Source organism: Bactrocera latifrons, unplaced genomic scaffold (assembly GCF_001853355.1).
Source record: "Bactrocera latifrons isolate USDA-ARS-PBARC rearing strain unplaced genomic scaffold, ASM185335v1 scaffold_144, whole genome shotgun sequence".
NCBI classification, from domain to species: Eukaryota; Metazoa; Arthropoda; class Insecta; order Diptera; family Tephritidae; genus Bactrocera; species Bactrocera latifrons.
The window spans coordinates 287,361-313,137 of NW_017534897.1; the positions used below are offsets into that span (position 1 = coordinate 287,361).

General features: G+C 38.0%; 1 protein-coding gene across 1 annotated transcript in view; it reads left to right on the plus strand.

The window, feature by feature from the left end:
• LOC108965654 overlaps positions 1 to 25,777 on the plus strand; it is a 336,480-nt gene that overhangs the window by 173,332 nt on the left and 137,371 nt on the right. The window contains exon 5 of the mRNA XM_018928203.1: positions 19,010 to 19,094. The gene's annotated coding sequence lies outside the window, so the exon portion shown is untranslated. The remainder of the gene's footprint in view (positions 1 to 19,009; positions 19,095 to 25,777) is intronic.

Below are 25,777 nucleotides of genomic sequence, written 5' to 3' on the forward strand. Positions count from 1 at the left end.
GTCTATCAAAAAAGCTTTGGAGAAGTGAGAGCAGTGAAAAAGAGGTTTTGAATGACGAAAGCCTCTTAAGGGGTTACCGACTGTATAGCAAAGTTTCCATAATTTTTCCAAGAAAACTTTTGTGTGTATTAATCTAAAAATTTGTACATATATTAACTGTAGTTTAAGACTTAGCATTAGTAAAAATATTTATTCGGAAAGCAACTACAGCTGATTTCTGGGAGCTCCTCCAAAAAAAAACCATTATATGTCTGAACTGGATCCTCTGAAATTAAAAAGCCATATTGATGACAATCTAGGTGGCAGCATAGCCATCACTGCATTTATTGGGTCATACTGGTTACTATAAGATGAAAATTTCATATCGATATTTATATATAATCGGGCATTTAGAACATATGAATATGATAATAGCGGAAACGGCGGACCACAAACTTGAAATCTTTCATAAATTAGACCCAAGTTACTATATACCAAAAAAATTTTTTTTAAACTAAATATATGAAAATAAAAGCAGTTTTTATTAAAGAAATATAATTTTTTGTTCGAAAAAATGTTTATACAACGAATTATTTAACTGTGGCAAAGTTCTCAAATTAAACGCTTGCCACAAGAGCAAATGGATGCGTTTAATGTGAACCTATTAGCAGTAATTACTCACACTAATAGAAAATAATGGAGAGGGCAGTTAAAGTTACAACAACTACCGTTAAAATAACTACAAATAATTTGTTTTTCAAAATATTTACGAAGTAGTACTCCCTGCCACTTCGCATTCATTTCGGCATACATACACACATACAAACACACACTCATACATACTCGCGCACAACTCTTTGAATAATTGGCATTCACGTACTCATTCAAATGCCATGATCAAAGGCATTTTTCACATTTCACATGCACAACCCCATCGACAACAATAACAAACACAATATCAACAATGACAACAATGGCGTACATAGCATGAAATATGCTCTGCATACACGCGAAAAAGTTCGAATTATTTTAATTGCTAGCATTATTGGTGCAATCATGCTTACCGCCCGTTGTGTGCAGCCATCACCGCTACTTTTTACCGTTAGCGGGGGATGTTTCGCGTAATTCGCCCACACTCAAGTAGTCAGCAGTGTTATTGGCTGCGCTCCAGTACTGCCTTGAGTACAACTGGCAGTTTCCTTACATGGAGCGACAAGCAGGCAGTCAAGATGTCAGGCTGCAAGCAGCTGCCGGACGGCAGGGCGGGGCGTGCGGTAAGTTCAGCAGTAAGAGATCAATAAATCTCTTGATAAATGTCCAATTTAATTTCGTCCTTTTCATCTTCAACATAAATAAAGTCCTCCACTGCCACTTCCACTAGCTGGCTGCGCGTCCACTTCCTACACGCGTCCGCTTGCTGGCTGCCGCCCGCCCATGCGTCTTCGTGCGCAATGCGTTGCCTGCCAATTGCGTTTGTTGGCCTCTTATTGTAGCAGTTTTTGATTTTTCCTTTAAACGTAATTTAATTTTTCTTCCGTTTGCTTTTCAACTTTCGTTGACCATGTGCCGTTACATACTCGTATTTTTAAGTGATTTCCTTGTTTCTTTTAGTTATAGTATATTCCATTGGTAATTACTTATGCTACTAAACTCAGAGGTAGCCCCATTTCGAAATATTTTGCAACTAGTTCTGAACTAGTTATTTACCTACTGATGATAGTGCTCAATATCAGCCTTTATAACCGTGTGAGTTTCGCAGGGAGCCGAAATTTAGACATGGCGTCGATTAGGCAGCTGCCGTCAAAGCTGTTGAAAGCGGCTGGAAATCAGTAAAATGGTGAGAAGTTTCGATCTACTTGTCAAAAGGCTACTACAGGACTTGAAGTATTGTTGAAATCTGGTTTAAAGCCACACTGATAAAAAAACATAAAGGGAAAGAAAAAAGTTTTCAACAAGCTGATATAAAAGTATTTGTACTTTTTTTTGGTCATAACAGTCAGTGTGACAAGTTTTGAAGTGTTTAAAGAGTAAAATTAAAACAAAAATTATTTTATTTGTATTTCTTTGCGTTATATTTATATATAATATATTTAAAAAATAACCAAAAAATTTTTAATTCGATATCTGTAACCGTTTCTGAGTTGAAGGTTTCTAAAGTGCAGCCGCTTAGTTCAATTAGTTCCACGAGTTTATCTTTCTCACAAAATTATATTTTACAAATATGCTTAAGTTATTGCTCGGCCTCAAATTATTCGATCACTAATCTATTTTACGCATGATCTGTATATAGTTTTCTATGCAATTATCTACAAGTTGTTTGATCTGTTCACAAATCGGATTTTGGCAGGCCGAAAAAGACCAAAAAGTTGGGTAAATTTCAACTTTATATCGGGTGATTTTTTTGAGGTTAGGATTTTCATGCATTAGTATTTGACAGATCACGTGGGATATCAGACATGGTGTCAAAGAGAAAGATGCTCAGTATGCTTTGACATTTCATCATGAATAGACTTACTAACGAGCAACGCTTGCAAATCATTGAATTTTATTACCAAAATCAGTGTTCGGTTCGAAATGTGTTTCGCGCTTTACGTCCGATTTATGGTCTACATAATCGACCAAGTGAGCAAACAATTAATGCGATTGTGACCAAGTTTCGCACTCAGTTTACTTTATTGGACATTAAACCAACCACACGAATGCGTACAGTGCGTACAGAAGAGAATATTGCGTCTGTTTCTGAGAGTGTGGCTGAAGACCGTGAAATGTCGATTCGTCGCCGTTCGCAGCAATTGGGTTTGTGTTATTCGACCACATGGAAGATTTTACGCAAAGATCTTGGTGTAAAACCGTATAAAATACAGCTCGTGCAAGAACTGAAGCCGAACGATCTGCCACAACGTCGAATTTTCAGTGAATGGGCCCTAGAAAAGTTGGCAGAAAATCCGCTTTTTTATCGACAAATTTTGTTCAGCGATGAGGCTCATTTCTGGTTGAATGGCTACGTAAATAAGCAAAATTGCCGCATTTGGGGTGAAGAGCAACCAGAAGCCGTTCAAGAACTGCCCATGCATCCCGAAAAATGCACTGTTTGGTGTGGTTTATACGCTGGTGGAATCATTGGACCGTATTTTTTCAAAGATGCCGTTGGACGCAACGTTACGGTGAATGGCGATCGCTATCGTTCGATGCTAACAAACTTTTTGTTGCCAAAAATGGAAGAACTGAACTTGGTTGACATGTGGTTTCAACAAGATGGCGCTACATGCCACACAGCTCGCGATTCTATGGCCATTTTGAGGGAAAACTTCGGAGAACAATTCATCTCAAGAAATGGACCCGTAAGTTGGCCACCAAGATCATGCGATTTAACGCCTTTAGACTATTTTTTGTGGGGCTACGTCAAGTCTAAAGTCTACAGAAATAAGCCAGCAACTATTCCAGCTTTGGAAGACAACATTTCCGAAGAAATTCGGGCTATTCCGGCCGAAATGCTCGAAAAAGTTGCCCAAAATTGGACTTTCCGAATGGACCACCTAAGACGCAGCCGCGGTCAACATTTAAATGAAATTATCTTCAAAAAGTAAATGTCATGAACCAATCTAACGTTTCAAATAAAGAACCGATGAGATTTTGCAAATTTTATGCGTTTTTTTTTTTAAAAAAGTTATCAAGCTCTTAAAAAATCACCCGATATTTTTAGCAGTCGAAATTTTGTCAATTTGTTTATTATCAGCCGTAGGTCAATGCTCCGAAAAAATATTCTAGTAAAATTTATATCAACTTTTTTTTTTCGAAAAATATGTAATTTTTTCCCTAAAATATTTGACTGTGTGTACCGATAAAATCATAAGATAATTACTATGGCAGTTTTTGTTTCAATTCCTAAAAGTTGTCTTTTATAGGCTGTCATACCTAGGCCTCTTACCCCTTGAATCTATTAGTCTTAAAGTAGTTGTTGGCCGAGTTGGTATAAAAATTAGAATTAATGTGAGAAATTTTGACTGGTTTAAACAACTGAGTTCTGTCAATTCACAGGATTAGTAATTTTCAACCTGCTGGGATATTAACACACATATTATATCCATTTTAAATCTCAGACTCATGTCTCGTAATTTCGTATATAGTACATAAATATGAGTATGCGTGTGATCAAACACGTGAGTTGGGTGTGGTAGTCTGACGTTCAAAGGAGCAATACTCGCACCAGACAGTTGGCATAAATCAATATGCTAGCCACTACAGTGAATTTTGAGAATATGGCAACGTTAAATGACATTCGATTTTCGGTTGTGCTTTCGGCATTTCTCAGCTGCTTCGATAATTGCGAAAAATTGAACGCACACAAAAAAGTAATAAAAGCTGGAAAGAGAAAGGCTTTTGCTTTTGCTTCTGCTCGAGCGCCAACACATATCAGGTATTCTGTGGCGCCATCGCAGCCTTCCACTCTCACTTGATATGTGCATATATATTATAGTACGAGTATATGAAACTTTTGCGTGCACTTATGTAATGTGTGAGTGTGTTAGCAAGTAATAGCAAAAGTAAGCGAATCGCAGATCTACACCGAAATAATTGGTCAGTAAGATGAGGCAGCAGAAAATGGCAAAAAGATGAATGTATTCCAATGTATAGATAAACGGAGTTTCTTATTTGATTTCGGTCTTTTATCTCTTTTCATTTTATTATTTATATCTTTATTTTATTTTTCTCTTTCACCTTCAATATGAAAAATGAGAACTTGCTAAGAATGTAATAAGACATCATTAATCCTAGTCCACATTGATTATCTGCGAATGGAGATGTATAGATAGCAAAGGAAAAGCAGAAGTAAGAAGGAAAGCGAGTAAAAGGACCTCACTCGTATTAATTATTTCATGAGCCCAGGCATTTTATTTGCCAATATGAAATTACTGCTTTGAACAGGTACTTGAGCTATATGGGCAAAAGATGGCTTAATTGGTCACCTTATCATAGAACTCCCAGTTTCTAAACTCTTTTTAATGATTGACTAATCGTAATTCAAGTTGAAAATTCTAGCTTTGGCAACGCCGATGAGTGGCAAAATCATTTATATATTTCAGATACATCGCAATCTCTTAAAATTCTTTGAAATTCAAAAGTACCACAATTTCCAAATATTTTACTATTTGTTGCTTTAAAATATTAAATACAAACGCAATGGGCGCTGTTATGTGTCACAGTGGTGTTCAGTCAGGCGACATGCAAATAACTTCATACACAGATTAGAGCAAGACGAAGACGCTCGCCGCTTTCAGCATTCCCACCTGCCCAGCGGCTTAGCCGATGACCCAAATTGCAGCAGGCAATACCAAACAAAGCGACGCCAAGAGTATGCAAACTAATAGCAATATCAATACGAATACTAATACGCAAATACCAACACCAATATAAATACTAAGCAGGAAAGCAGGCGAGCATTTGCGTGTGTGAGTTAATGCCACTAATATGTCCTTAATGCGCACATATCTAGTGTCTATTGAGGCGAACTGTAAACGTTCTCCAAGCCACGCTACCTTGGACTCAGCAAGTCGAGGCAAACACCGACACGTCCTGCCGCTGCTGACGTTCACGTTCACGGCGTTCGTCGATGCTCGTTGCCAGGTTGCCCGGTTGGCTAAGTTGATTGAGATTGGTTTGTTTATTGTGTCTGTACGATGTTGTGTTGTGGCGTTGTTGGTGGTGCAGTACACACCATTGCTTCATGTGTATGTGTGAGTGTGAGCGAAAATGTGTTCGCCAAACGCAGACACACACACACACACATTTGAATTTGTATATATATCATACACATATGCAAGAGTTCGTATGCCAAATTCAGGCTGAGACATTCACACACATACAGACATAAGTATATGCAGCCGTCACTAGCATATGCCAAGTCAACTAACTGACTAAGTAAGCGACCAACGGCAGCAACCAGCGGCTGCAGCCACAACCACACACTCACCAAACCGTGAACCGTACGGCGCAACTCTTGTCGGAAGAAAACGAAAGGTGGCAACGCGCGCGCGGGGTGCAGTGCTGCAGCCACTTTGGCGATTCATGCATGCCGCTATTGATATTGAGTGTCAGCCGGCAGCTGCCTGCCGCCTGATGCTGCGGGTTTTGATTTATTGATTTCGGTTGCGCCACCAATCTCCCCCGCCGCCCGCGTGTAGCATACAAAATAAGCCAATATTTGCACAAAGCACGGTAGCAAAAGTACAAACAGAAGCAGGCAGCCAGCAGTGCAGCGAACACTCGATGTGGGTTGTTGCAGCAATACATGGCGTATACGTAACCAAGGCGCGCTCTCTCCATTGTGCGGATTGCAGTCATTCAAAGGTATTGCATAGTGGCGCGCTGTGTGTGTACCGTTATGAGTTGTGTAGGTATGCGGCACTTGTAAACAATGCAACGTCTCGGCTGTATGATGTGGGTACACAGTTGCGTAGCGTTGCAAGGGAGCGCGCGGTTGTGTGGCAAAGTTTTCAAGGGTTTTGAGTTGCAAAGAATTTAGTATTGTCAGCTGAGCAAGTGCATAGACGACGACGACAACGACGAAGGCAACGCTTTAGTGCTTTGAATATATTAAAGGCAAATAAATTGAATTTGGTGGCAACAAAGCATATGGGAGGGGTGTGTGCATGTGTGGTTGTTTTACATGATGGCTTGGCATTCAAGTTATTAAAATAACCGCAAATAGTTTGACAAAATTGGTGAAAATTTTAAATTTATAACAATGAAACATAAAAGAGGTTTTCGTGTATTGTGCAAGGTAATTTAATCAATTTAGTGGCAAGCTTAATAGATTTTAAGGAAACACAAAAGCATCTGCGCTATCATGCTTCACAAGTGTATTCAGTTTTAACCAAATTATTGACTCTCGCTACCACGCTTATGTATATTAATATTTGCTGAAAATCAGTTTAAAGAGCGATCAAAGAGCGTTTATTGTTTTTTTATTATTATTTTTTTTTAGCTTCCAATGTCATTCTGGCTTGAGTTAATTGAATTAATAACGAATCGAATCTGTGCATAGCGTTTTATTCACAAAGGAAAAAAAAACGGTTTGAATACTCTTAACTCTCTCTCAAATTGGTAGGTGTGGCTAGTATAATGCTGCAAGCCCTTTCGCAACAGTTAAATTTTAAAATTCCTTTTTAAGTGTCATCCCCCAAGTACTGAATACGCTTGTATTATGTTGTTGTACACGAGCGATGAGAAAAATCTCATCTTTTCGCCTTAAGTTAAGCCTCTCAAGTCTCGAAAATTTCATATGTGGCAGCCTTGAAAGACATCTCATTTGTTCCGAGAATAAAGAAATTCTGCTTCAAATGCAGACCTGTTCATTGTGGGCTCTTGCGGCCATACTTCGATACACATTATTATGAAAAAAAAAAATCGTTCTATCTTATCTTATATGTATCCAGGACTTACATGTGAGTCAATCGAAATCTACCTCACTGATTAGTTTCTTTGCAGTTTTTAAGTTGTTAACTTGAGTTGTCATTGACCTCAAAACTTTATTCTAATTAGACGGGTCACAATCTTATTTCACCGTCATTTAATTTTAGCTAATCTTTTGGGTGATTTTTTTAACTGTTTTTTTTTTTTTTAAGAAAATCATGTACAATGGTATTATTCAAAGTATTCCATCCCAAAAAATTGCTCCGGCTTGGCGGCCAAGATTAAATAAAATCATTTTTTGACATCCTTCTGTGATATATAGTAAGCCATATTCCATTGAAGGCGAACTGCTTTGACCGGAACAAATGGTAGGTAGAAGAGGCAAGGTGTGGGCTATAAGATAGGAGAGGCAAAACTTTCAACAGCATGAGGCCGAACGTGGAAACAAATGAAATGTTTTACTTCGTTTATTTAATTTCGATAAGTAATTGTCGGTCATAGTCCGCATTAATAGATTCACCTATTTTTAAGAGCTTCTGTTTCATGCTATTTCCTAACAATTGCAGAGTATTACCTTGGCAAACATTGGTGATTCAAGCCAAAGTAGGAAGGCTCTGCTGGCTAAAGTGAACTAGTCAATGCTTATGTATCCAGCTCCGGTATGGGGGACAGCGCTGTGTCAAGAAACATGTGTCAATAAGGCAAAGCCTGTGATTAAGCTATGCGAACTTAGATTTGCCTGTGCATTTATATCCGTGAAGCGATTGCTATCATATCTGATCTTATACCACCGCATATAATCCCCCTAAGTTAAAAAGAGCCTAATGTAAAACAAACGCCATGAATAGGTGCTTCACAGCCGACACACAAAAGCAGTGGGATGCGGCAGGTAAAGGAAGATATCCTTCTACTTTGCGGCACAGGCTTGACCACAATGACGAAACATGTATCGTGCATGCTGAAAGTTTCACTGTGGTAGTGCTTTAGAAGATTCTCCCTTCAGAAACTAAAAAAAATCTTGCCCTGATTGATATTCAGGTTTCTCGTAGATTTTGAAGGTGGATCGGGTTTCACATACGATTTTCATCAGAAGTCAGATTTTATCTTTATGACATGCATAATCGGCTTTCAATGCCTCATGGACTCAATTCATATGTCATATCCCTACTTTTGAATATATATCATGTTTTTTTAAGTTTGGAAATAGCTACTTGAATTTATTACATATAGCAAAAATCTTCAATGAGTTAAGCTTCAAGTTTCTCATTTTAATAAAAGTTATCTGTCTTTCAAAACAAATTAAATACATTTAAATCGCGCAAATCCCTTGTTTTATGTTTACCATAAACTTCCAGTAAAATGCAATGACCTTCGACATGAGGTCTTCATAAAGGAACCATGAATATGAAAGTGAAATATTTTTCGCAAAAACACTTTTTCAAACACAGTTCGCCAGCTTTCAGTAAAGAAAAGTTATTGCAGTTTCAGCGAATGTCATCTTCTAAAAAGTTTCACATGGACCAAATTATGTTAATAAACGAGGTATAAACTCATATCTTGGCAAAGTCCACGAATATAGTTATATGAATATACTTAGTGCTACCCGAAGCTCTGCTATAAGTTCAGGCAGTCATAAAATTGAGATTATAGTTCATATTTAGAGCAAGCTAATTTGATTTACTAATGAGTGTACTATGTAAGCGACGTATTTCATTTCGCTTTCAAAATAAACAAAGAATTTCTCCCTTTTCATCTAAGTTTCTGTCAGTTATCTGATAAGTCATGTTCTGTACTCTGACCACGAATTGTAGGCAATTGGATTGAAAACGGAACTTTCAGAAGGCCAATCAGGAAAGCATGCGTATTGTTTTTAAGCACTGTTGGCTGCCCTTTGCCTTGTGTGCTGGTGCAAAGTCTGGCAGGAAGATCCAATGCTTTCCATTGAAGAAAGTATTGCTCAACTGTTTCACCACGACCCCTGAACTATCCTCCTGGTGCACTTTTATGTACTTCACTTTAACTCCTTTACTCAGAAGTAAAAAATTGTATTGGAATCTCAGCACCAAGCCATTTTAGCAGCTGGATGATGACTTCGTCGAAATTTTGTATTTTTTGGCGGAAGTTTTTGCGTAAACTTTGTTGTCTTGCGTTTTTAAAACTTCTTTAACAGTAAATATGTTATGACAATAATCTGATCGATATATTCAGTTCTCTTGACATAATTTTCTGTCTTCTAAGGGGATTTTTCTGGAACCATGCGAGGAACCCCTTCTCTTTCTATAACCGACCTTAAACGTGAACTTTTTTATGGAATTTATGGTAAGGCTAGGTATAGGTTTCATCTTAAGTTTTCTTCAAGCCCTCATCTTCAATTAACTCATATAAGCATAATTTATCTGAATTTCAGTTAACGTAATAAGGGTTAAGAAAAAATCTAAATTAGTTGTTAACACAATAACAACAATGCCACAACCGCATTTGTTCCATGCTATTTCGCAGACAATCGCTCCCAAGAAATATGAGCTTTGGACTCCCTTACGTGCAACATATTTAAGGCTAAAGTTATCTGTCGCTACGCGTGGCTTAAAATGTCCAACTTATGGCATACCTGTAGGCGTGTATAGCACTATATTTCCACACATATACACATGTAGACAACGAGTGTGTGCTGAAGTGTTAGTGCGACGATGAAATTGTGCTGTGCTGTTCTTCAAGTGGATTTGGAAAGTTTCTGCAGCGTAAACGCTTCAATAATAATGGGCGAAATTTTCCTAAGGAGCACCTGGCGCACTTGGTACCGTTAGCGGCTGCTTTTATTGCTGCGGCGACGGCGCGGACCAACACAGTTGCTCGAGCAGACCAACTTGCTGCTCGACTGACTGCGGAGCGAACCTGAGCGATTGCTTGTTTTGGTTGACTATTTCGCCCGCGCAACTTGCTCGCACGTGTGTGTGAGTGTGACTTTTATGTTTGAGTGTGTGTGTGTGACCCTGTAGTGGTACAAGTTTTCGATGCTTTAAATGCCATTATGCGCAAGTGCCAGTTTGACTGCTCGCTCAAGCGTGCACACTCAAACTTGCGCACACACACAACACTTATGTGCTTTCGTCTTGTGCATGTGTAAAAACTCAATCTTGCGCCACTCTATGCGCCAGCAATGTGCTCGTAATTGAATAAAGCAACAACAAATGGCGCAAATAGAGACTAAGTTGCGAGAAGTGTTGCTGTGCGCCGTCGAGTATGGACTTGAATTTCTCGTTATTATTATTGCAGTTGTTGAGCGAGCGTATGTGATAGGATTTCCAGGGAAGCAGACGATGCCTCTGTACAACTTTCGACTTGGCCACGGCTGTCAATGCAAAACCAATAGGCGGCAGAGTGCTGAAGGACAGCCAAAGTCGATGCCGCCCGAGCGGAGTGGGGTGTGGCACAGCCGGTGCGTGTTGACAACTTTTACCACTATTTGGACAGCAGGCTTACTGCATGACCGCCAGCTTGGGTAGGCAGCAACATGCGGTGGGTCAACCCGACGGGCTGCGGGCATTTGGCTTGCGGAATTCGGCAAGTCAGAAATTCGAGATTGAGACACCAACGCCTTTCGGATTTTCGTTGAAATGAGAAAAATAACAAGCGGCAAGTTGTTGCTGCGGACCACGCAGAATGGCAATAAGCAAAGTAAGAAAATTGTTTTGCAGAAACTCGAAATTTTCGGCAAAACTTTCCACTCATACTCCTGTACACACACACACACACCCTTACTTAGCACCTTGCCACGCGTGCATGTGTTATCGCACTGTTGCGCCTACAAGCACACTGTCCTGTTAACATGCAACCTGCCCTAAACACATACTGCCACATGGGCGTACACGCCATCACATCGCAAATCGTCTGCGCCGTCATCATCATCGTTTTCACTTCAATTTAAAGTTGCGAACTTTCGATTACTTTTTGTTTCGTTTGCAGCACGCAGCTAAGCGAAAAGGCCAACCGGCGCATAGTAGAGAAAACAAAAACAAGCAAAAAGACAACACTCGTACTCGTATCTTGTTGCATGTTGATGGCGACTTGCCGCAGGTGAAAACTGTCGTCTGTTTCGTTTATTTTTTTTTTTTTTTGTTGTTTGCTACAAAGCGATTTGCGACTTTTTCATTTGTTTTGCGTTTACATTTTCAGGTTTTTTTTTCATTTCCGCTTTGAATGTTGCGACTTTGCTGCCTTTGCCGCTAAGTGTCCGCTTCAAATGCTGTTCATCGCGTGTTGAACTCAATATATTTTTGCGCATGTGTTGCTGAGAAAAGTGTATGTGTTTTGGAAGATACGTTAGTCAACAAATAAAATTTTTCGTTAATTTTTTATTTATTATTATTATTACCTTTTTATTTTAATTTTTAATATACATTAGTCTTCATTGAGAAAATCTGTAAAAATTTGGTGGTAATTTCTTATATTTTTTCAGAGGTTCTGAAAATAATTATTTTCACAATTAGAATCATTTTTTTTCTGAACATATCTCCCATAAAAAGATTCGTAAGGCCTTCATTTTTATACAGCGAATAATAAGTTTGTAACGAAGTCTGTAATACCCAAAAGGTATTCGTCTGTCTGTCTGTCCGTCCGTCCGTCCGTCCGTCTGTCTGTCTGTCTGTCTGTCTGTCTGTCTGTCTGTCTGTCTGTCTGTCTGTCTGTCTGTATATATACGAACTAGTCCCTCAGTTTTTGAGATATCGTTTTGAAATTTTGTAAACGTCATTTTCTCTTCAAGAATCTGCTCGTTTGTCGGAACTGCCGATACATAACATGTAGCTGCCATACAAACTGAATGATCGGAATCAAGGTCTTGCATAGAAAGCTTGCACATTTCACAATGTATTTCCACAAAAGTTGGCACATATTATTTATGATGGGAATTAAATACTTGCATGGGAAACTTCTTCACTTGACGATATATAATATCTTCAAGAAATTTGGTATGAGCAGTTGTTCATAGAAATAATGAAATATCGGAAGAAATTGTTGAGATCCGCTCACTATTGCATGTAGTTGCCATACAAACTRAATGATCGGAATCAAGTTCTTGTATGGAAAACTTTCACATTTGACGTGGTATCTTCACGAAATTTGAAACGGATTACTGTTTAAGGTAATAATATAATCTCCGAAAAAATTGTTCAGATCGGATTACTATAGCATATAGCTTCCGTACAAACTGAACACATATTTTCTAAACGAATTGCACCTGTGAAGAGTACATTAGCTTCGGTGCAGCCAAAGTTAAATTTTTTCTTGTAATTCTACCTAATAGGGCTGCAGACATGAACTTCAAATATAAGCTTTTTAAATTTGACTGAACAATTCTTTAATATTTTTACGAACATTTCGCATATTAAACTAATTTCGAAATTGTAATAAAAACTAAACTTCTATTGTAGCAAGAAAAATTGTAAAAATTAAACTTAAAAATAAATTAAAATGCAAAACAGGGTATCATCAAAAAAAAAAAAAAAAAAATTTGGAAACAGCTATCAGATATAATAACCAATATATAACCGTTTTATAGCCAAATTTCAAATTTTGTTTCAATATGAGTATTTGATACCCAGTATATAACCGTTTTATAACCAAAAGTTAAATTTTCTTTCAATTAGAGTGGTTGATATTATATCGTTATTCCTTTACCTGTAAACTTACGCCATATGATCTTAGGTTATATTGAATTTTAGGTAACGATATAAATACATATATTGATAAATTTTTGATATTAATTAAATCTATTGAAGGCACTCTAAGCTGTAAATTTTTCATAAAAAAAAGCTTTTTCTGTGTAGGTCTATTTTCTCAACATTTTATATTTTGACTAATTCTTCGATTACCTGTATACACCCATAGTGTTACTAACAATTTTCGGGCTTTGAAGATTGTGATAATTTGAGCAGAAAATTTTCTTCACCGCCTGACACGTTTTTGTGGCGGTTCTCCTGTGGCGTCCGACGTGGCTTAAGCGAACAATGTAACTTTTTTGGTAAACGGAAAATTCGTTAACACCATTACGGTCTCACTCAAGGGAATCTAAATGTGTATAACCAATGGGCTTAGGGAAATATATTACTCATAAATCCTAATAAAAATGAGCTAGTTATATTTACAAGGAAATACCAAATACCTGATATTGGGAGGCTATCTTGCTCATCCAATGAGCAAGGCGAAGCATATGGGGCTCATTTTGAATAGGAAGCTCTCATAGAAGCCTAACACCGACTAGAGCGTGGGGAAAGCATCGCCTTATAACCTTACATTGTTGTTGCAGTCTTCTGTCTGGAGCTCTTCATTAGCTCTAGGTTCAAGCAGACCACTATAACGTTTTTCATGAGAAGGTGGCTACCATCAAGGTTACGGTAGGTATACTAATCTAAAGGCAGCTTTCTTTAGAGAGGTGTGCATTCACACTGATAGTCGAGCAACTATACTGCCTTTGAGCTTGCTCATTATACTTGTTAAGAAATGATGTCATCGTTAGCAATAGCATCTATATTCATTCATATTATATTTTCCCATATGGGTGTCCAACTACAGAAGAGTTATACGATATGCTCATGCGCACAAGTGCAAAAGTTGCCTACATTCACGGTGAAATTTGCTACTTATATTATAATTATAATATTTTGTTAACCAGTGTAGTCGCAACTAGTAAGAGTGTTCACGGTATTTCCTTCTATTCGCCTGGTTCCAAAGCATTCGTTATGCAGATTAAGTGTCTAAACGCAGTGCGTAATTGATACGGCTAAGCAAATATGTGCACACGCAAACAAACACACACCCATCCTTACAAACTTATACAAAAACACTTACATACACACTCGCGCTTATGTAAAATATACAAATTACCAAAGGCATAAAATTACTGTAAAGCCAAATGTGAGCCGTGTGCTATGAGCGTCTTGACGTAAACTTGCCAGCAAAAACAAAAGACGCCAACAACAACAAAAAGAACAAAAAACGTTAAACAAATGAAAAGTGCCAACAAACTTAGACATTAAGACCGCTATTATGCGACTTTGAGTGTTTGGAAACGAAAGCACCTCACAAGTATAATCAGTAGCATGTGCGGAAGGGAGGAGGCGGCGGAGGAGCGCAGGTTGACCGAAAAGGTCACATAAATTACACCGGAAATTGCGATGCCGCAAATACTCGTAACTGCAGCACAGCAGCTGCCCGACAGATAGCGGTACTTGACGAGAGTGAGGATAGCATCGGCGGCACGAAGCGGTTGCGTGGCCGCCAGCCAATTTTAATGTGGCATTTAAAGAGCGTTAATGGAAATTTATGGTTTATTTGAATTTACTTTCCGTGGCAGGTGTAAACATGTGCGACGGAGCCGAAATTAAAACAAACAAACCAAAATAAAACTCGCTACGCAAGTGCAAAGAGAAACAAAAAATAAAAACAAACAACAAAAAGGCAACGACGGTGAAATTAAAATTAAAATGGAAATGAAAATGGAAATAGCTTCAATTTCAGCTCAAACAAAGAGCGGGCATCATGCGATTAAAGGCATCGCTCAAGTGATAAAGTTTAGCTGCGATGATGACGCCGATGATGCGGGCGCTGGTGGAGCGCGAGTTTAAAAAGTTAGTGTCTATGTGTGACTGTCGTGTGTGTGTGTGCGTTTGTGTGGATGCAAAGTCGTAAAAGGGCAATTGTTGGTATTAACTGTTGCTGCTTTTATACCGAAGAAAGCGCTAAGTACTAAGTTAAGTTAAGTATTTAAAAATCTTTTCGAGTATTAGCCATTAAAATCCAATAACCTGTTGGATTTGCATAAGATAAAGTTGAGCGGCACAACGCACTAAATGTTTTAGTATTTGTGCGTCGTCTATTGCCTGCTTAATGCAAATACGCCAAGTTTAGAGGCGGAAATTAAGCGGATAAGTGTGTGCTCACTTCTTAAATATTTGCCTGAGTTTTTACAATAAGCGTTTTAGGCTCAATAAAAAGGCACTTAGAAATTGTATATTATAATAATTGTTATTTTGTTATTACTATTATTATTATTACTATTCTTTTTTTGTTTATTAGCGACTCTAGCAGACGTCCTCTACTACCTGTTCAATTCACGAATGATCTCAATTTCAAATAAAAGATCTTCAAACAGAGTTATAAGACCGTTTCCTATTTGTTTTGTAATAGTAGAAAGCATCGAAAGCAGGAGTGCAGAGTTTTGATATGCTAAGCCTAACCAGCTCTTATCTCATATCTTTCCCACGAGACCACTGAACTAAGTATTACTGCATCGGAGAAAAGAAGACATTTGGGTCTTCTCTCTTGTAGGAACTGACGGGCGCTTAATCTGTTGTAATTGTAACAAGCTTGCCATAATTAAAGCTGCCTCTTCACTGATAGCTTTCCTATTTACAGAGAACTTTTCACCGTGAGACTTTCCCCAAGTGTGGTTTTCAGTTTTTCCTTTATACTTGAAAACCGAGGGAAATGATAAAGTACGTGTTCAGAATCTCTTACACACTCTGTGTAAAAGATACAATATGGACTAAAGTCATTACGATATTTGTATAGGAAGCTTCTAAAGCATTTATGACTATTGACTATTTGGATCAAGTGGAAATCCAAGTTCCCATGTTGTCTATCTACCCGGGTCTATGTGTCCGGAATCAAATTGTAGGTCTCCCGTTCTTTTCATGAAGTTGGATAGCGTTGCTGCCACATTGTAATGCTTTTGATTCTCACCTCTTTTTTGCTGCTATAGACATCTTTGATAAGTTGTATAATCGCGCGAATTCGGCTCCCTGGATGTCAATGAGAGCCATACAGGCAATTACCTCAGCAGCGTCGTTCGATATGGTGCGGAAAGCACTTATCACCTGTATTATAGAAACCAATGAACTGTGTTAATTGTTCTAGCATATGTCTTTTTTTTGTGTCCGCCTGTCCGTCGGTCTGTCTGTATATATCCCAACTAGACCTTGAGTTTTTGAGATACCGATATGAAATTTGATACTCGTCCTTTTCTCACCAAGAAGCTGCTCATTTGTTGGAATGACACTGCTATAACATATAGCTACCATACAAACTGAATGATCAAAAACAAGTACTTGTATGGAAAAATTTTATATTTAACAAATTATCTTCACTTATACTCAAATTATAATCTCTGAAAATATTGTTCCGATCGTATAACTACAGCATATCGCTGCCATACAAATTCGTCAAACTTAAGTGTTTGCATGGAAAACTTTTTTATGTGACAAGGTATCACATGAATTTTGGAACTCAAATATCGCTGCAATCTCCGAGAATAATGTCAAGATCAGACTCATATAGCTAAATGTTGCCATCTAGGTTGACAGATCAAATCGAGACAAATATATCTCTTCAAGCTTTTGCACTATAAAAAACGCACCGGTTAAGGGTATTATAGCTTTGGTGCAGGCGCAGCTAACACTCTTTCATGCTTTTGCATAAATAAATTCGAACCGAAAATCTATTTTAAAATAAATATTAGACGAATATAGCAGAAGTAAAGCAGCCATATTTTTGCTCGAACTATTTGTAATACTTCTTATTACACATTCCCCTTTATGTTATAACTACTACATCTACGAGTGTATGAGTAAATACTTGTATGTGTGTTAGATCGGACTTCTACAACAATTGCAGAGGTGGCAAGCAAGCTGCTCTTGCTTTTGTCCAAATATTAAGAATCCTTGCCTCTTCTTGCAGCAGCTGCTCTCCAGTGGCGGAAAATGACAATCGCTGGCCGCTTGAAGTGCGCTCCGCCTCTCCAATTCGAGCAAAGCAAACGCCAAATCGCCCAGGCTATCGTTCGAAGCATCTTCGCTTTTGCTACGAATCCACTTGTAATACAATGGCGCTGGTTGTAGTTGGTGTTGGCTTTGTGAGTCAACAATGCGGAAAATGGTAAAACATGTGAGCGTGAGCAGCACCATTTCACACATGAAATACTTGCACACAAAAGCCGAATGCGAAGCGCACACAAACGCATATTTTGCAGATTTTTAATATCCACACGCACAAGCGTATGCTCACCGTTATTGTGCGCTGCAGCAACATGGTTACGTAACTTGCGTAGCACATATTGCGAGTGGCTAGTATCTGCTGAATTATTTCTCTTGCTTTTGTCACATGCATTACCTTCTTCTTCTCTATCTCTTCGCCTTATCCTTGTCTTTTTCCGCAATATTCCACTGGAAATGGACCAAAGTCAACTTGACCTGAAATTGCTTGGGTTGCCAGCTCTACCATGTGCAAGCTTGCAGTTGTTGATGTAAGTTTTATTTATAATATTTATATATACATACATATGATTCAACTATATAACCCGCCGGTATTTATGTTTAGCTCCAATAAGTGTTTTCCTTTTATTTGTGTGATTCGCCAGCGGAAATAAGAACAACCAAAATGCTAAGAACTACTTTTTTTGAGGGAATTAGTGATGTGGCATTTATGTTTTTAATATAAGGAAAATACCTTACTCACACAAAAACGCAAGATTTAGGATTGTCGATTATAAGCATTTCGATCTTGAAAAAAAAAAACAAGAAAAAACGTTACCTTCCCTTGCACCGAAGCCATAAAAAACTTACCATTTAAAGTTTTCATATTAGTCGTTGAGTTTGTTTAATGGCCGATCCGACCAATAACCAGCTTCCTTATGATTAAATCACGCATACTCGTGAAATTGTCAGATCAATGTTTTAAACACTGGGCGACTACTCAGGCAGACAGTCGTACAAGGCTAAATCAGCCGTCACATTGATCGTTTATACTACGGTGAATATCGAAAGGATCAGTGAAACCATTTTGAAATATGATTTGGGCCTAAGAAAAGTGTAAATACGATTGGTTCAAAAATCACTAAAATAAAGGAATTGGTGCGTGAGTATCGATGCTTAACAGTCATCGATCTTACTGGTATCATTAGAATATCGGAATAATTTTTATCATCATAAGTGTCGCTTTAACGTCTGTGAAAAAATGCTTTCCGACTACCGGGATGCCATGAGACGTACTATTACTGACCATGAGTCTTTGATCTATACTTACCGACCCGGAAAGGGGCAAACAATCTGTCGAAACTGGCAACAAGAAATACTAGTTGAATATTATGCGAAGCTTATTGCAAAGATTCTTCATAAGATTTTCGCAAAATTTGTAGCCACTATCTCGCCGCAACCACTGTATTTGATTTAGCACTGTATGACTTCTGGTTATTTAGCAATTTCAAATGACAACTCCGTTGAAATCGTTTCAATTAAATTCAAGACATTTAGACTATTCCCGAAATTGACTTTGACGACTGTTGCGAGGATTGGAAAAACCATGCCACATGTGTATTCGGACAAAGTGGAATCATTTGAGGGGGACAATATAGATTTTGAAGACTGAAAATTTTAAAATTATGAACAACTATTTTGTGCTCGTAGTAGTATATTACATATATATTTTATGGAGTTGCTAATGTTTCCTTCTGAGTGTTTCAAACTTCGTGACAAACTTAAAATAACCGGTACAATGCATAAAATATGGATGTACAAAATAAGACAATATGTTTAATTAGTAATTATTTTTCTTTATTTTCTTCCAGCTTCAGTAAGAACAGCATTATACACACATTCCTGAGGATTTCAGAAACTAACTAAACATATAGAGATCTTTACTGTAACAAATATGTAAGTATTATTATAACCTATTTGTAATCCAAGGGTATATTTAAGAGAGCATTTCCACGATATTAGTCATGCTTTGTTAAAAACTGTCAATTAGATTTGAATAGTACTAAGCTCAAAATTGTTCTTGGCTTAGAAGCTATTTCTTAACTTGGGAACCCCTAGTGTGAGTTAGAAAAGAAATTGACATTTTATGCTTACACATTTCGATTGGCTAAATCTTCATAAATATCATACTCAAATTTCAAATCGATGCTTCTAATAGTTTTTGAGTAACAGCCTACTATTTTATAGCCACTAAGCTGAATCAGATGCGTCAGTTTATATTTAAACGCCCCTTATTCAAAATAGCATATTTCTAATTTGCTGCACATCTATACAAACCTAGATCCCCACTTAGCTACTTAGATTTTTCGCTCTGATCAAATATCGAAGTTTAGAATTCTAAAAAAGACCCAAATTTAGCTTCTTAAAGGGGTTTCATTTTATAAATTTCTAGTTTAACGAGATCCAAATATTGGAACTGGAGTTTAATTTTAAAAGTATGTTGTCACTTGTGACTTACTCTGAAGCTGGAAACTTTTCAGTCTTTTACGCAATATCTAGAACGATGTGTGAAAGTTCGCGAATTATTTCTGTACTGGCTCGAGAAAAAGCTGTAATAATAGTCCGCCAAACTTCAGCCTCTATGGCTCGCAATTCCTTGCCGAGTCCGTTTGGATGATTTTGGTAAATATTTCGGGTATGAAACACGTTCTTTCTCGATTCGTTCCGATTAAGCTGAATTATTTTCAAAAAGAGAACCGTAAACAGGTATCTTTGGTCATGCTTGCTCATGCGAATTCCGATCCCACATTTGTGGAGAGCATTATAACTGTTTCTGAGACATGGGTTCATGAGTTTGTCAAGAAAACAAGTCAACAATTATCGAATTCGAATCCGTTTTCAGTCGATCGAAGAGATAAACTGGAAAAATGGTGGACCTAAGTATATTATAATATACTGTATAATAAATACTGATGAATAAAAAAATAGTTAGTGTTTTATTTATAACTTCCGCGTATTGTTTTTTGTCACAATGTATATTTCCTAACAATAAGTGATTTGTTTAGTTTGCAAAAAGTTCCATGAGTCTAATGATCTCGAGCACTTCCATCACCTCCATAAATCATACTTTTTTAGTGCGCTCATTTTGCATCAGCTTGGAGGAACAGTAAAATAGAATATAGATACAGTTGTCTTTAGAGTGTTTAAGTAGAGATTCTATATATCATAGAATACTTAAGAGTATCGTACGAAGATCTCAATACGTATTAAGAATTTCTAAATTTGGATTGAAGTACGAAAGCAGTTATTAAGAATAAATGGTTATATGGTCAGTTCAGAGAAGAGGGTAATGCCACATGATTTTAGCGAAATGTGGTACGCATCTCTCTTAGTGATAATTTGTCTTTGCTTTTTTTCTTAGCAATTATCTCTTTGCATTACGTATTTCGCAAATATTCTTCAAAAGACTCAGAACTCATAATTGTGAATATATTTCAGGCATAGAAATATGATCAACGAAAGTTCAAACAGAAGACCGCTGCCTTCCTTTGGCAATGCAAACGCTTTTAGCTGCCCACCTCCTCTTCCTCTATAATTTCTATTGCAGCGCATATTTTTTCGTTCATTCGTACTTTGAATGTTGCAAAGTTATCTCGCCTTTTGCGGCCGAAAAGAACCATAAAGCCAATGCAATTGTGTGCCGATTAGCAGCTTGTGGCGATTTAGCTGCTTTGTTGTCGCTCACATGTGCTGTTATTATTTTTGGTGAACAGTTTTTTTCATTTTCTTTGCACTTGTCATCGAAGGCATATTGCTGTCCACAAAAGTGGCTGGATTTGCAAATGTTTCGCTTTTCTCGTTTTCAGTTTCGTTCTGCGCCTTTGCTTAGATTTTCCACCGTTTTTGCTTTGCGGCTCTCGGTGTGCGTATGGCATATGCAATTTTCTGCTGACAGTCGCATTCTTGTGTTGCTTTTCTCCCTCAAGCCACGTTTTCTTAATAGCTAATGCCGCAAAAACCCTAAAGTGCTGCTCATCACTTGCATTGTCCACCGTGGAATTTCAGGTTGTTGCTTCTATTTCGCGATGGAATTGCGCTAAATTACGCTTGTCACTCATGGCTGAGCATGAACTTTTGTACACCCTCGCTTTGCCTTACAATTCTTACTTTTGTCAGGCTTTGACTCTGCCTTGTTTATTCCTTCACATCCTCCGCTTCTATTCATCTGGCTTCTACTTTGTGCCAGCATTAGCGGAGCGCACAATTAGCAGCAACTACCAAGCCGTTAAGCAGAGCGAAAGCGAAGGCAATAAACACTCATCACTGGCGCGCATTACTCATACGCGCTGTGGCCCTCGGTAGGTTGGTTGGGTGTCGAACTCTCATAAAACATTTCTTGTCAAACAAAAAGCGATTAAAACTGCTATAAACATAAGCGCATTAACGGCGCAATAATATTATCAGCTCGGTTATTGCTTGCGCGCTCGCTGTTGTTGCTATATTTGCGTTGTCTTCGTACTAGGCGTAGCCGGATTGTCCTAATATTTCCTCCAGCAAGAATTTTGATTAACATTTATTGGCTTCTCTGGCAGAAAGTGAATCCCCGTGGTGTTACTTCTGCTTTTACTTAAGCTTCAATGTGAGTTTTATAGCGGCATAGTTTCAGCGAATTTCATGTGCTTTATATTAAGTCTTCTTAAATATTCAACATCGGCGCACGAACACAAATTCGATTTTCGTTTTAAGAATATGTGTACAATAAAATAGAAAATTTAGTCTGTTGCTTCCGAAGCATCTTAGGTTTAGTTTAAAGTTTTCACTTACGTTCTTCTTCTTAATTTTCTTTTTAGTTGTTTGCTATTTCTCTTTTATCGAATCCATAACGCTCTTTGTATATTATGATATTGTGGCATTAACTCTATTTTTTTTTACTTTTTCAGTTCTTTACAATAATAATTACACACTAAAACTGAATTTTTATGGAAAATTTTTTAACCTCTTATCACAATTGTTTTGGTCTTTATGGAAATGCAACTCTCTTTTTTGAAATCTTTCGACTCATGATTTCAGAAATTGGCCTGCGAGAGAGTTATGAATTTGTAAATCAATAATTAATAGTTTTTTTTTATTGAATGTGAATATACTACTGTGATCAAATTGAAAGGTGAATTTTTAATTTATACTTCGCGTGTTTTTCAAATCGATAAAGTTTGTTTGTAAGTTGGTAGTACTGTTGGTGACATTCGTGCTAAATTACATGTCTAAATATTCATTAGTACTTGAGATACGCGTCGTTTTGTGGGGCTCTAAAAGTGAATTCTTCGACTTTTTACTAAGTCTGAATTTATTGAACAAATAATTGTGTTTATGCACCATCTCATACTGCATTGGTTATTCGTGACCATTTTGCCACATTTTCAACTAATATCGTTCTGCAACCACCACATTCGCCTGATTTACCTTCGCTTGACTTCGGGCTGTTCAGCAAAGTCAAAAGACCACTCCGAGGACGAGGTTTGACTAAATTGAGAATATAAAAGCTGAATCGAAGAAGGTCTGATGGCTAACACGACGGAGGATTTTGTCAAGTGCTATGATGACTGAAAATTTCGTCATTGCATAAGTGTATTGCAGCCGGAGGGTATTACTTTGAAGGAGATGAGATGGGCAAAATTCACCTTTCAATTTGATCACAGTAGTATGTATATAAATAATATCCGAAAACTTGAAGTTTCTAGTTTCTGAGATATGAGCGTGTTTGTAAGAGTTCTCCTTTTTCGCCTGAACTGATCCACTTTTTTTCTAAGTCCTTAGCAACTTGTCCGTTAAAAATCGACAGAAAAACGATTTTGAAAAAGCTTAAATTTTTGAAGCCACTCTGAAGTGTGATTATTATCACTAAAATTAATATTTTAGTTACTGTGTCCTTTAAAGCAGGACCGATCTTTCGTCGTTACATACTATCATTTGGCTCTAGTCCTTGTATGAACCGGTATCTATGCATTACCGATAGTTGAATAGCACTTCCAGCAGCAGATTTGCCAAACCAGTCTGCACCAATTTCTATAGGGATCTGAGGAATGTTCGTTTAAACTTCGAATGCCTTGATAATGCCAGCCCTTGCACTGAGAGCACCAAGCTTCGGTGCTGTGATTATGCTGCCTGGTACAAACATCCCTTAAGTAAAATTTTTTTTGTTTTGGGACTTTTTGATATATTGCACCTGAGAGTGTAGGGGAAGTATGTCTGTTTGCGCATAGCTCGTGCTGGGCAAATAATGCCTCGAAGGGCGTCAGGTATCCATACGATCCTCTCGAAATCATTTAAGGCTGACATCCAGATTGACCCTTTTCACAGATCCCTTGACACCCCAATCCAATCCCAAACATAGCAACGAACATCCAAGTAAGGAGTCAGACCTTAGTTAGTTACATTCCAATTACAATAATGATGAACGGTTACCAGCCCGTCACTGCCTTCGTCGTGATATTGGGGTGTCTATTACCAGTCGGCACCCTTGGGGAATGTTCTGTGAGAGATTTTTGTCAACCATATTTATCTTACATGCATTTTATTCGCAAACACAATATTTTGCCAATTAGTTGCAACCAGACAGCTTGTTTATAACCTAAATATTTTCCAATAACATTTTGAGTGATATTAGTTAGGTAACGTAAACTTTTTTGCTGTAATGCCTCATCAACAACTTATGACATAAAATTTTGTTAATGGCATGGTTTTAAGAATTCGGCAGGCACACACGCCAGCGGCAAAGTCATAAACTCGAAAAGAGCTCGTGAACCAGCCAACGATATAAGTAAAGTGCGCAATGCAAGCCAAATGAAAGTCTCGCCGCGAGCTGCTGTAAGCGGTGGGCGATCAAGTAGTAAAAAAGGCGCTATGGTGTTGCTTATTTATATAAACATGTTTATAGTCGTATCTCAAACGCCATATATTAAGCTTGCTTTTGGCTGTCACTCATGATTTTGCACCAAACATATTTCAGCGTTTTTACGAGACCATTCGCTGGAGACTATCACTGCCTACAACAGAGCTTGCCCGCCTCCGCATTATAAGCCGGCCATAAACGTGGCATGTGTCACACGGCACAAACATATGGCCAAGGACCAACAACCGAAGATATAGGCTGTCCGGCAGCCAGCGGGTAGAGCAGCTTAACAGCGCGAAGCAGACAAACTGGCAGGCTGTTCAACCAGCGAATAGTCAGCGGAGAAAAACCGACAGCTAAGGCCATCAACGGCTACACGACTGAGGAGGACATTCCAAAACGAACAAACGAGCAGACAAGCGCAAATCTGGCAATTCCATCACATGACGGCAACAGTGATCGATGACGGCGCGGCAGCATGGCGCTGCTATCCAAACCCCTAACCCGCGCACTTTTAAGCTCACTAACTACGCGTTCACTTGGCCGTCGTTGGTGGGGTCCTGTAGCAGAGAATTAGAGGAGATTTCGCGTCACTTCGCCATTTGGATTTTAGCCACCATCAGACAATCTTTCACTTTCACTCATATCCACCCACTTACATACAAAATATGTGTGTAAGGATATTAGTGCTCGCCAGAGTGCGATGACATAAAATTTATTAAACGGAAACATGAGCAGCTTAAAATCTTGTTTCTAGTTAGTTTTCGTTGCCTGTCCATCGTTGCAGTTTGAAACTCTGAGCGCTTTTACTCTTCATAAAACTACTGGCAGCTTTGCTGGGCTATCAGTTGCTGACTTCATCGGCAGCTGCAGCTGTCCTTGCTTATTCACCTAGACTTTTCACTTCCGCCAGTATCATCGAGCGTGTACAAGTCATTTTTTGATTCGCTATGTGAAACTTACATACATCCATGTATATACTCTACATCTGTATGTACTTAGATGAACACGTCCTTCGATTGAATCGCAGTAGCTCTGGCAACCATGCATTAAACCACTCTGACTGGTCAGTTGTTGTTAGTAGTATATAGAGTATATCCAATACCGTTGTTGCCGTTAGTTTTGATTTTATGTACAAGCAATATAAAGTTTCCGCCATTAAAGTTAAACGGTATACTCAATTGATAACGTTATCATGTAGGAAATTTTTCTTGGAACACCATTGAAGCAGAAAAATATATTAAAATGAAATTTGCAGAGATGCTTAACTTTCATTTCGAATCTAGTGTGAACTGGAGAGCCAATTACAAGTACCAACTACCCCCTGAATTGATACATTTCTCGCATCCTAATACTTACTACTTATATAATTATAAGCTCTTAGTTCTAAAGGATTCGGTTTTTCAGTTAAGAAGAAGCTGACAGCTCAGATCGCAAAGTTGCATTCAACACTATAAATGAAATGAAAGTTATTTGCTCGAAATTTTTTCCCTGAATAGAGACCTTATTCGGATTTTCATTGTTATATATACTACACAATTCTTCTCGTGGGGGTAACAGGAACAAATATTTAATATAAACTACATTGCCCCTGCAAGTAAAATAATTGGTATTCTATCGTTGTACTCCTAGAAGGTCTGACAACGGTTCTTAACATAGATGATATTGAACCTGATATTCTTCCTTAACAAAAAATACTTATTTAACCTAACTTATTTCACAGTTTATATTGTAATAGACTTTCGAAATA